Genomic DNA, 13,889 nt, shown 5'->3' on the forward strand with positions numbered 1-13,889 from the left:
GCTGTTGTCATCTGAATAATCCCACAGTGAGACATCACAATAAAGCAGAATTCCTAAGGCAGAAGAACAAAGGAGGAAGAGGATTTCACAATGCTGTTTTTGGTAAGAACATTTTAAACTGGCTGAGGGCAGCCCTGCCCAGAAGGACTTGGGGTGCTGATGGGTGAGAGGCTGGACATGCCCTGACCCTGAACACCCCTGTGTGCTGGGCTGATCCCACAGCCTGGGCAGCAGGGGAGTGGGGGAACTCTGCTCTGCTCTACTCAGGTGAGATCCCACCTCCAGAGCTGCCTCCAGTTCCAGGGTCCCAGCAGAGGAAGGACATGGAGCTGTCGGAGCGAGTCCAGTGACCTCCTCTGGACTCCATAATCAGTTAATCAGAGGGATGGAGCAGCTCTGCTGTAAGGAAAAGCTGAAAGAATTGAGATTGTTCAGCCTGGAGAGGAGAAAGCTTTGGGGTGATGTAATTGTGGCCTTCCAGTACCTGAAGGGAGCTGACAAGAAAGATGGGGAGGGACTATTTACACAGGCATGTAGTGACAAGATAAGGGGGAATGGCTTCAAACTGGCACAGAGTAGGTTTAGATTAGATGTTAGGAATCAATTCTTCCCTGTGAGGGTGATGAGGCCCTGGCACAGGTTGCCCAGAGAAGCTGTGGCTGCCCCACCGCTGGAAGTATCCAAAGGCAGGTTGGACAGAGCTTGGAGCAACCTGAGGTAGTGGAAGGTATTCCTGCCCATGGCAGGGGGTGGAACTGGATGACCTTTAAGGTCCCTTTCAACCCATTCAACCCCCTTTCAAACCCATTCCATGATTCTACAATGCTACTATTTCTAGCTGGATATACAAGTTACTATCAAGATCTCCTCTGATGAGACATTAGGACCTGAATTTAAAATGTTAATAAAGGAGTAAAAAAGAACTTCTTATCTTTATCCTACACAGCTCTTTCCAAGTTTTCCTTGGATCTATAATTTTTCTCCTTTATATTATTCAGTGAAAAAAAGGAGGGGGGTAGGGGAGGAAGTAGGTGGAAAAAAAATTACATTAGGCAAATCAGTGTGTTTCTGTCCATATGCTCTCTCCAGAAAACAGAAGATATGGTGAAAATCACTCATATCAGACAAGTAAGGTTGCAGCAAAGACTGTAACAGGATAAAATACCTGGCAGCATAATCCATCCCTGCTCAGGGCCTGACTGTACAGTGGTATAAAAAAGGAAAGACCTGTTTCAGAGGAAGCCACTTCAGCTCCATGAAATATCACTGCAAATCTTCTCACGCTCTGGCCTTCCACCCTTCCATCAGAACACACTGAGGGGACAGTGACAATCTAGTGGTAAAGGCAATTAATAGCTCCAAAATGTCTTCATTGCTAACTTTGGGAAATGGGGTCAAGAACAAGTTTTTCAAATTCAGAAATCATTTTTCAAACTTTGCTCTCAAAACTGTAGTGAGGTCCAAGTGTGACAGTTAGAGGTCAGCCAACAGGCTTAATAAGCACTGATCAGACACTGACATGCCAGACTGAAACCCATCTTTGGTTTCATTTGGGATCTGTCTGAAATTAAGAATTTAAGAACATTGGGAAACATTGAAATATTCATATTTTCTTTGAAAATGAGGAAAAGTACATTTAGTATTTTCAGCTATACTTTCAAGACATAAAATAGCTACAGAAAATTTTATTTTTAAATTTTATGCCCTAATTTCAGGTTTGGGTTTTTTTTTTTTTAAGTATCAAGTCATTCCATACCAAGACAAGTAGGTACACTCTGAATTAAAGGTCAAAGTATTTCATTACAGCCATCCATTCAGAGCAGCAAGAAGGGAATATCTTTCAAACATCTTTCAAGTGTTCTGTATTGCAGCTGCCCTTTGTTGAACTTGCTCAGGTTTTGTTGGGCTCAGAGCAGTAACAGGTAATTTTTGGAGTTGTTCTGATGTAAATGTTTGTTACTGGTATGTAGATCCACAGAATTATTACTTAGAAAAGTGGAGCTGGATTGTTTAGTGGTTAGAGAAAACCACAGACTGATAATATTTCTTAAATTTAGCATTTGCCTGATAAACTTCATTTTGGTCAACAAGCCACTTCTTACGCAAAGAAAAATATTAAAACATATAAACAGTGATAGAATATAAAGTTCCAATGGCAATTTGATGTGTGTGTATAATTTATATGAAATATATGCATGTAGAATTAGGCATATTTGTGCTAGCAAACAAATAGCAAATGCTTAGAAAATGAATATATAAAGGAAATAATATATGAAAGACCACTTACTTACAGAGGTGATTTCTGGAATTTCTTTCCTCAGGAATCATACTGACAACAGGCCTTCTAGCAGAGCCAGCTTAACACAGGGTTGTGTACCTGTGGATGTATATGAGTGAATATACATGAGTAAAAATATAATGTTACTATTCCTCCTGAAAAAGCTGTTTTTTCTGGTATATTCAGAGTGGCTGGACAGACACAAACCTAACCAAAATAAAAGCATTAGCACACCACATTTAATTTCAAGCTAAGCTGATGAAGTGTCATAATGACTTCTAAGATACAAGTTAAATAGAAAGCTAACTACTGCAATATGTATACTATTGTGTTATGGCATATTATATTTCCTATGATGCATTTTTACATAAGAACTCATGAAGTATCTCAGAAAATTTTAAAAATGTTTTTTAAAGCATATATAAATCAGTGTACTAACACCTATAAAAACATAGTAGTAAAATTATGACACTCAGAACATGAAGTTCTGAAAAATTTAAAAAGTTCCAGATATTGCTCACAAGAATTCTCAATGAACTTCAAACATTTTTAAACATTTTGACAATTTTTCTTCATTATAAAATGGACATACCTTTGTAATCAATTCAAATGCTGTCTAAAATGTCAGCTTTCACCTCTTAATCATTCCACTGTCATAAAGCTTCTGATTCACAGGAATATATAATATATGCTTGGAAAACATCCAGAAACCGGAGTGATGATGTCAGTATAATTGTAGAACCAGATAAATGACATCCCGTGTTTCAGCACCACTGTAAAAGAAAATGTGTGCTTTCAGCAAGAGACTCATTTATCAGTTGAGTTGATCTTAGTTAATGCTTTAAGAACAGAAGTGCATAACTTAATTACTGTCAATAATAGTAGTAAGGGGTTTAATGTTCAAAGCACCTTTCAGTTTTTTTAGTATTAGTCATTTTGATTGCACGTTGTATTTGTAGTAATTTAGTCCTCAGGCACCCAAAATTCTTGTAATTCATATAAATATCCTTGCACCAAGTTTTCCTTATAGAAGAGCCTCCAATTTCAGTACGTACACCTGTCTTAAAAATCAGCAGTTTGACTTGCAAAGACACTGAGTACTGAAGCAACTCACACTGTTTTAAAAAGATGAGTTACTAGCCTGTATCAGGTATACAAACTTTAATAACTCATTCCAATCTATGACATACTCTGTGAGACATTTCTGTTCCTTTACAATTCATTTCAATTCAAGCTGCATTGGTCAAACTTGACAGTCACTGTCCAAAGCTGAGATATTTCTATATATCCATTTTAATTCCCATGCAATGAAGTGTGAATTACTACAGAGCTCATGCAGTTCTGGAATGTGGGCAGCTTGATTGATGCATCTTGCAGAATGGTACAACACGCCCAGATACTGTACATATCCATAAATCCAAGTACATTTCCAGGGCTTGCAGCAGGTGGGGGTTGGAGCACACAATTTAGGATTTAATGGCCACACACTATGAAGTTTGCAGAGGGCATCTAATAACGAATATTTTCAAAAGTCTAAAAATATAAAGAGTTTAAGGAAACAAGGAAAAAAGACAAATAACTGTCTTTGCCAAATATCAACTCCCTATTGCAAAAATTAGCAGTGGCAAGTCTTCTCAAAAAGAGAAACCCCAGGGGTTCTTTCTGTTTTAACCACAACAAAGAATACTTTATTTCCTTCCCTTGTTCTTGTATATGTTCAGAGCATTTTAGATGCTGTTCTGTAAACCACATAAAAAGGAAATATTTTCTTGACCTTGATGCTTTGTACAGAGAATTGCATTCCAAATTGTCATGTTTCTGTATAGTCAGGATACACGTAAGTTGACATTAATAATGAAGGGGCAATTGCCAGTTCTTATAGTAACACAATTAGTACAGTTCAGTGTAAACATTTCACACTCTGGTAAGCAAGATCAGGTTTGGATGTTTAAATCAATATTAATTTTGGTTTTCAATTCACCACTTTTAGTTTTGCAAGTGCCTAAATATGTGTGATCTGCAGACAAAAGCAGCTGTACATCAAGAGGTATGTGGTGCAACCTAGGCTGAAATACATGTGGAGTTCTGAGTCTCATCCTAAATTTCCTATTCAAGCAATATTCCTAATGCCATCTGTTGTTGCATTTGAATGTTGTTAGTCTTCTAACATTAGCTGATTAGTCTTTCCTTGTGCATCAAAATAAATGAAAATGTCTCAAAATACATTTTCACGGTAGAGACTGTACTAAATGACGAAAAAAAATGGCACCGAATCAGTTCATTCTAATGAATGGCAAAGGAGAGAAAAAAGCTCTTTTGGATTTTTTAATTATTCAAATGTTATTAATTATTTGTACTTAAAATGTTTAATATATCACTTGAATCTTTACAATGTAATCTAATAAGTACATATCCATCATATTTTACTATGTATGTTTTATAGGTACACACACAGATACACACTTTGGGGGACAAATCACATATTTCTAAGCAGAGACAAATACAAAATGACTCAGTGTCTAGAAATACTCTAACAAAGAGAATGCAGTAGTAACTGCTCCAAGGCAGCTACATTTAGCTTTGCCTGATCCCACAGTCCAGCAGGACTCCCCTGGCAGGGAATCAGGCCCTTCTCCAGCCACAGAGCCCTGTGGATACAGCTCTGTGGGTACATTACATGGCACGATGCTCTGGTTGGGCTTGCTGTAATTATCCCTCCTGAGGAACAGGGACTGAGAAAAGTACAATATTAATGCTCCTGGCTGCCCTACTACTGCTCTCCTTTGAGAAAGGCTAAAGGGCTTCAGAAGCTGAGGGTGGGGGACTTGTGTCCTCATTCCGCTGGCAGTCACGTTGTCTGTCAGGGCAACTTGCCAGATTGATCCCTTCCAGAAGCTGGGCTATGCCTGGAGCTCCCCACTGGAAGTGACAGAAGTACTGAGAAGCTGGTTATATGCCCAGGAGCTAGGAGTGGGCCCAGAGGAAAAAAAAATATATGTAGGTACTTATGCCCTGAGAGAAGCAGTAAGGAAAACACAGACATAATATTGGCCTGAGTTTCCTTGAAAAGGAGGGCAGGAAGCAACATTTGGGAGTTGTGACTCTGGCACAAAGAGAATGGAAATGCAGCAGGAAAGACCTGATAAAATAAAACCAAACAAAAAAACCAACAAAACCACAACAACAAATCCCCCACAAACCCAAAATCCTACAGGAAAACTAAAAAGACACAGACAGAAGTTACTAACTCTAGCAGGGTTAATATCTCAGGAGCTTTCACCTAGCTTTACCCTGATAAGCATTTGGATACTATGGCCTGGTGTTCTGATCCAGTTCTACATACCTTAAAGCCTTCCTTCTACACCAGAAGAAATAACCAAGCAAATAAAAAATTAAAATCTTTCTGCTGGGTATAGGAAACAGAATTGGCTGAAAAATGGTCCAACAAGCCCCAAAGCCAGCACTAAGGAAGGGGTGGCAGGAGGTGAATTTCCCCTTTCAGCAGGCTCAGCTGAAATGTGCAGCTTTGCTCACACAATACCAAGTTTTTTCCCTAAAAATTTGTTCAGGGACAGGTTCCTGAGAACCAGTCACCAGAACAGCATGTTCAGTAGCACTAGGCAAAAGCTGATAATGAGAATAACTACACAGCAACCAAAATTGGAAGGAAAGAACAGTGGTTATCGGAATCTGGCAAGAACATCAAGCTTAATACACTGATTTTACAGAAACACTGGGCAATGGGGAATGAGCCCAAGTGCTGTTCTATCTCATCTGGACCGTAGAAAGCAGAGACAGTGTCCTCTAGTTCTGTGCTATCCATAACAATGAAAGACAAAGCTGCCTGGGTAGAAGTCTCATCCAAGTCCTGGTACTATTCCAGTCCTGGCACTGAGGGTGCTCTGAATTTTTCTAACATTGGCCACCTGCAGCTTCATACACTCCTGACCTTCCATAAAACTCTGTAGATTAAAGTGTCAGCTCTTACTCTGAAATTCCTGCTTCTTGTTGCTGATAACTACAAGTAAATGGGAAGCTCTGGAAGATTTTGCTTTCCCCACAACGTTTTGAAAGGTAGAATTTGATGTTAGCATCTCTCTACTGCAGAAAACTCAACTTTTGACTGTCTCTAACTATGGATGGTAAATGTTACACCAACACTGAATGCCCTGGTAAGAGCATATAACTCCAGTGCTAGGCATATTCACCTCTGGATCAATTCTAATAAACATAAATATCCTTAAATACCCTTATCATCAGAAGGTAAATTAGACAAGAAGAGACAGACAGACTTGGATGACCAAACAGTGCATCTTTGCCAGCTGTCCATAAGTTACAGTAGTATGCAGGAGAGTGTGAAATACATATAGTTTCTTTAAATGTCTCTCCAAGATTTAAAGAAAGCCTAAATAAACTGTTATTAATAATTACTGTTAATAGAACATTATATTATCAGCAAGATTATCCTTATCGTCTATCAGTCTATGTCAGATGTGGAATTCCTTTAAATACACCTGTCCTGTATTTGTCTTCCTACTTCAAAAGAACCTCAAATGTATTCACATGGTAAAGCTTATTCGAGGATAATGCAAAATAAATGCATTTCCCTAAAAGATCCATTTCAGCCTCCTGCATACAGGTGTACTGAAGACAGGCTGTGCATATTAAACCTCCACGTAAAAAACAGCTGAAAAAATATTGCTACCCAAGCACTTTCTCCCATTTCCAAAACTAACTGAATGTGCAGATGCACAGGATGCTTCACCAGAAGCAGGGATAATGTATGCATTATTCCTTTTACTCACTGCTTCCTCCCATAGCTCTGAGCATACAGGTCTGATGATATACCTAAGGATGAGAGAGAAGAAAGAACTTTACAAATTGTGCCAAATAACATTAATCCATTGAAAAGGCCACAAATTAATCCTCTCTTTTCTGGTGTTGAAAGCTTGATATCTGTGAACAAGTATTCCAGAAGCTCTTTTTTCATTCCTGGATTGAGAAACCTTCATTAATTTGGGCCATTAATTGTGGAGATTCATTACTGGCATATTTTCATCACTTTAGTTTCTTTTTAATGTATTCTTAATGAAATGCTTCTATTTTCACACAGGCCTTCTATAGCAGAATTAACTTGGGCAGCTTTGCAAAAGCTGCACTATAAAAAAGGCAGATGAATAGCCATGAGCTTATCATAAAACACTATGATTTACTAATAATGCTGAGCACACTTTGGTATTAGGCACTGCATAAGAAAGGCTCTGTATATTAATTGTTTTCTATACAGTGACGATTCTGCCCTTTAAAATACATGGATCTGAGAAATGCTGTCTTAGAAGGAGGCCAGTTTGTCTTTTTGTTGGTAAATATTTGTTTCAGGTGCTCTTCCTCCAGCTGTGTTTTCCTTCCCAACTCCCACATAACTCTCAATGGAATTAGTGGGGCATGAAACGTGTGCAATATAGAGAGGGACAAGGACTCCTGCGGTGCTAGGGTGAGATACCCAGGGAAACATGGATCAGCAATATGTTAACTATCTGCATGTTACCAATATTCATACAATATTAAATAAATAATAGGAAAATAATGTTGGCAAACAGACAAACATATAGGCAAATATACATTTGGGTACAGTACACCCCCATTCAGAACGTGCTTGGCTTCTTTAGGGTCCTGAGACATAAACCTAATGAAGTCAATTGGACCGAAAACCCTGGGGCCAAATTATTTACGACAACTTCTTTCTTATTCTCTGGAGCTTTCCCTGAATGCCTTTATTAGGGTAGTAAGCAAAAAGGTATTCAGATTTTATTGAGAGACACTTCCTATAAAATTCATGATTGCAGGTGTGTAACGTTACTCACCTGCTGTTGCAATGTATTCACTTTGAGTGATATCTCTTCATTTCCCTTTCACAATCTTTATGACAAATTCAGTTTGTGATTAACAGAAAATACATTTAAAATTAACTTTTTTCAATTTATGTAACATCCATTGACTTATTTTCAAATTTAATTTCAAATTCTTAGCTTTATATTTAGAGAAAGAAATATATGGATCTTCACCAAAAATACCTTTGACACTTCATTGTCATATTTTTCACAGATATTTGTTTCCTTTTATAGGTACATTTTTAGGCATCAGTTCATTAATTGGATAAAGCAGAATACGTTTTTAAAACCCAATTCTCTGCAGACTAACTCAGAACTGGTGAAAGACCACTGAAATCTGCTGCAGCTACACAAACGCTTGACTGGTTGATATTTGGAGTTGCATTCAGCAGTCCATTTCTAATCAGTACATTTCTTTAAGCAAGTTGTTTGTATCAATGACTTAATCACAAGCTTAACATTAATTATACCTTAAATAGTTAGTTGAGCAGCCTGCACTTCATCTTTGATTAATGTTTTCCCCAGAATAGGGGAAGGACAGACAGAAGAGGGAAGCTGCTTGCGTTTATCCAACTTTTAATTTCATTTCCTAGCCAGAAATATGCAGTTTTGCTCTTACTGTAACACAGATTGCAAGCAACAATTTGTCTTGCAACAAAGAAGACTGGCAAAAAAACATCACAGTGTCACAGTTTTCTTTAAAGAAAAGTATTTTAGGAGGTTTGTTGTCTTTTGCAGTCGTGACATAATATTTCATAATGTTGTGTTCCTTTTAGCACAAATGTCCTTAAATGTCTCTGGCTCATTAGTGCAAACATACTTATTCCTGCTTATAATTACAGGTTACTTCTGATTAAAGGGCATTTTTTAGATGGTACCTGCTCACTGAGGCTTAATGACAAGCACCTCCTCGAGGAGTTAATTTCTAAAAGTTAACCTACATCAGTAGATTATTTGCACAGTATTTACACATAACAATCACAGAGTTTAAATTCAGAATTCCAGATTATTTTTAATGCAACTTAAGATAAGTTTAGGTTAGGAAACTCCTACAGGACATTCCTGTGGTCTCTCTTCAGTGTGATGTATTCTGTGCCCTTACATCGAAAAGATAACATGGGCTGGAAAGCTTTTCTTGCAATGGAAAAGAGAAGATCACAACCTTCCCAAGACAGAAGATAATGTGTGTGAATTTTTCTCCAACCTCTACCACTTTGTGCTACTTTAGAGAAACTACGGAACTTAAGAATACTTATTGTGAAAAGGGTATTTCCAAAGATTTCACCCAAAATCTTGATAAGACCCATCAAGAATGATCCAAAGTCCTTTGTTTTATGAAGTTCTTATTTAACCTGAATTTTTCATACCTACAGTTGGCATTAACTGGCGGAATTCCCTACAGCTCCCTGAAACTTCTGGCACCTTCCCAGATCACTGGGCTACACTCGTGACATTTTAATTCTGCTGGCATATTCTTTCCACTCCCAATATGATTTCAGTGATCTATATTTTTCCCTGTATTGACAGAGTTGTTTATGACACTCCTCAGGTATAGGCCTTGGGTCCCATTCTACATTTATCTGCTCCCATTAAGTGGTGTCATTAAAGACATTTCGACAGCTCTCAGCACTCTATGAATGTTTGTGACATTAAGGTTTGAATGTCTTCAAATTTCCTACAGCTAAATGTTGACAAGCTTGAATTCTTATTTATTGGTTCCCTGCAGTAACAAACTGCATGTTCCTCTTTGACAGTTGCTTCCATGATGAGCTCTGTCCACAAAAGGCTGATGTTTTGAAACCACATTTGAGCAAACCCCCACATTTTAAGGGCTAAATTTCTTGCAGCACTTAAAAAAAAAAAAGAAAAATATAATAATATAAAGGGACATAATGAGATATTTAAATGCTATACTGAATCATATGTGCTTATTTCAATCAAGCAAGTTCCATGAGAAAAAAAATGTCTGGTTTTTGTTTGAATATGGGATGAAGATAAAAGTATCCTCATTCCCAGCTGCACTAAAGGACAACACTTCCACAATTATAAATTAACAAAGGCAAATCAGGATTTATATCACTGTTCATCACCTCCACAGAAATCTCAGAACTTCTAAATTAGACTAATTTTCATGTTACTTCCATTTAGAGACATTCCACCAAATGTCAATTAAACATGCTTAGCCAAGAACCTGAGCTCAGGTAGGCATTTTCCCCATCTTCTATTAAGTTCAACATCTTAAACAAGTGAGGGGAGTAGTAATTTTTTTTTGTTAATTTGAAGGAGAAGAAAAAAGGTTCACTTAAGGTATAACTTTAATATTTTATATATATATGTATATATATATATAAAAGAAACAACAATGAGCAAGTTATCACAAATTCAAAATCTCAGTGTCAAGTTAAGCCAATATATAAAGTCAGAATACACAAAACCGTAAATGTTCCCTAAGCAAGTCTTCAAGATGGATCAGAGATTTTTAATACAGACAGTGTATTGAGAATATTTGTTTACACAGGGCCTACCAATTCTGTATATACTGGCAGATGAAAATGTAATGATATCACGGTCTCTACCGCATACTAGAAGTGCCCAAACATGGACTAGAAGAGACAGATAATCAAACGATAGAGCAAAGACTTTGTTCTATATCGTTCTGTATCAAGGCTGACATGCAGATCTTCATTTCCTGTGCCTACCCATTTCCTCATACCTTGTGCTGCTGTTCTCAATATTCAGTCTTGGGTAACGTTCTGTAGAGGAAACATAAATCACTAAATCTACAGATGGCAAGGGCAACAAACAAGCCACCCAGAGCCCAAAATAAGTAATTCACAAAAGCCATAAGGCCAAGATGGGGATGTGTTCTCCTCATTTTCCCTGCTGCAGTACTTTTCCAAAGGTTTAGAAATGGGTATTTACAAACAAGAGTCAAGTGACTTGACTCTAGAAGTCATTTTTTCCTGTGGTATCAGCAGGATAGCATTGATTTATTTGGGGACAAGTTCAAGTCCAGCATTTGTTCTTTGTAGACTGCCTCTCTAAAGGTGAGACTCATAGTTCAAATCTTATACACCAAATAAATTCCACTTAAATCTACTTTGATGGCTTAATTGGGGTGTATGACTCGTGTTGGCCTCCTGCAGAGTGCTGGATTTCTCTCTATGTTATTTGACCTTATTTTGAGAACAGTGTTGCATCTTTTACTGTTTGTTTTATTCATGATCCAGAGGTGAATACAATAAACAAAAGCTTGAAAAAGCATTCTTGGAGCAATTCCACTGTTAGAGGAAAGCACTGTTTACCTTACTCCTGGGTAAGCAATGGGTTTGCAAGTGCCAGCAGTGCTCAGGTTAATTCTTCATTCCAAAGACAGAGTTTGACTCCATTAATGATTTTACAGTCACCCCAAAATCCCAGCCTCTGTAAAAGCGGTATGAGGTACAAACAATACAGAGCACTCAGAACACTCACAAAGGGAATTTTCCTCTTTACCAAACCATTCTGCCCATTTTATGGGAAATAGTCACATCTGAGTCAAGCATGGGTAAAAATTTCCTTGTTGATGATTGAGTAGGATTTTCAGATATGTTTACAAAGCTCATACTACACTACACTTGTTCCATAAGCATATAAACTACCTTTTGCTTGCTCTGCTGTGCTCCAGTAAATTGCCAAGTGAACCAGTGTGCATCAAGAAAACCACAGTGCTTCATTAGAGCACTACTGAGCTCAGATTAGTAAAGATCAGTATTAGTAAGATATTAGTAACAGAGGCTTGTTTTCTGAAACCAGCCAGATTAATAGGTTGTGAGTCTTTCAAATAGGGCTCACTCAGCTGCATCTTGGAGTGGTTTTAAATTGCTCACCCCTAAGATTATATGTGTGCCCAGTGAGAGTGGGTGAGGAAAGGGACACGGGAGCGTGGAGATGGAAAAAGCACCCATCTCCTGTTGGCTCAAACCCCACACCTGGCTGGCTCCAGGCCACTGTGTTCCTCAATATCCAGAGAAATGCAGTGCTCTGGTGATGCAGACACATGAAGTATATAAACACAGGAAAGGTTTATTACTGATATACACCCATGATTTTGATAAGGAAATTATTCAGAACCTCAACCCAAAAGAAAGCTTGAGTGGGCTTAAATACAGTCATAAAATCACAGTAATAATCTATGAAGTTCATGTTACCAAAGTGTCTTCCACTGTGCAGGAAGAAGAATTGTGCTGAGCCACTCTGCAGGTGTGCCAGGCAGATCTGAAACAAGTATCTCCTCCTCTCCCAACACTCCCCTCAGCCTCACTGATCATGGATTCAGGGTCCTTCAACATCGACCCAAATACAGCAAAGAAACCAGGATGCTTTTGGAAAAGCAACGTCACACAGTCTTTCTGGAAGTAATGAAGCAAATGGGTGTCAAATCTCAGTGTGAAACTGCTTGCCTTGGCACCACCCATCACCTGCAGACCCTCACACACACTGCAGGGAAAGCACAGCCTTGGAGGAGCAGGAAAGGCTCAAAGTCCCATGATAAAAACTACCCTCATAAAGCAAACACACTGCTGCCCTTTAAGGGAAATGACAGCCCATGACCTCATGTTCCAGGAGCTTTTTGTATCTGTTACATTTCTTAAAATACAGATACTAAGTCTAGAGCAAAATGTCAGCCATTCATATACTTGAACAGTTTAAGAAGAATTAGTTGCAGAAGACAAAGAGAAATCCCCTAACCTTGCAGTTTTACTCTGTTTCTAGATATTGATTGCACTGAAGCTCATAATATCCACTTTACCAAGAGGAGAGGGGCAATAGCAGCAATTACCTGTTCACAAAGAGAAATATAAAAGCTCTACAAGGAACAGCGCCATAGATTTAGGTGAATTTTCAGTTTGAAATTTTTAAGGTATTTATCAGCTAAATATCAGTTTCACTAACTATTCAATATTTCACAATACAAAACAAGCTCTGCAAAAATTTTTTAAATCAAAGAAATATATTTAATCATGATGCTGACAAATTTTCCTCAACTACTCTAATATAAATACTCAGAAGTTAAGGAGTCTTCAGTAAGATCTCAAGCATTAAGGTAAATTTCAGAGATGCCTTAGGTTCCTACCTGATGTTTTTGGGAGGGATTTTTATTGTTGGTTTTTTTTTCTTTTAGAGGAGTGAATGGAACTGGACCCCAAGAGTAATAAATATTTCTATAGCATAATATGGGTGAGAAAAAAAGAAAACATTTTCTTACCCCTAATTAGAATTCTTCATATGAATGCATTATATGATCTATCAGTCTGGTCTGGAAAACATCTCTTCTTTGCAAAAATCTAGAGAATATACACATAACCTTGTTCCATCATGATTATCCCAAAGGCAGAAAGGAGGAAAATATCCAAATCCATTCAGATTTTCTTTTGACTAAAGATACTGAACATTAAATTCTCAAAAACTCAGCAGGAAAAAGGAGAAAATACACATATTTTCATAACACTCATCTTGAATTCCAGTTTAATTCAATCTTCCAGTCTTTAGAGTTAATCCTATTTGCATTCACGTTGCAGATATAGCTCCATAGAGCTTCCTCCCTCCTGGAAATTACGTGACAAACTGCTCTGGTGCCATCTGATGTCCCAACAGCAAGTGAGGAGCTCTGCACATGCCAAAGCATTGCCCAAGGCCTCGGAGATGATATAGCACACAGTGGAGGTATGAGAGAAACC

The 13,889-nt window shown here is 37.9% G+C and overlaps 1 long non-coding RNA gene across 1 annotated transcript in view; it reads right to left on the bottom strand.

Annotated features, from left to right (window-relative positions):
* Positions 1 to 2,925: 2,925 nt before the first annotated feature.
* LOC126637425 (uncharacterized) overlaps positions 2,926 to 13,889 on the bottom strand; it is a 31,164-nt gene continuing 20,200 nt past the window's right edge. The window contains exon 4 of the long non-coding RNA XR_007628322.1: positions 2,926 to 3,051. This is a non-coding gene — a long non-coding RNA (uncharacterized LOC126637425). The remainder of the gene's footprint in view (positions 3,052 to 13,889) is intronic.

The sequence above is a fragment of the Myiozetetes cayanensis genome, unplaced genomic scaffold (assembly GCF_022539395.1).
Source record: "Myiozetetes cayanensis isolate MyiCay16 unplaced genomic scaffold, myiCay2020 scf15, whole genome shotgun sequence".
NCBI classification, from domain to species: Eukaryota; Metazoa; Chordata; class Aves; order Passeriformes; family Tyrannidae; genus Myiozetetes; species Myiozetetes cayanensis.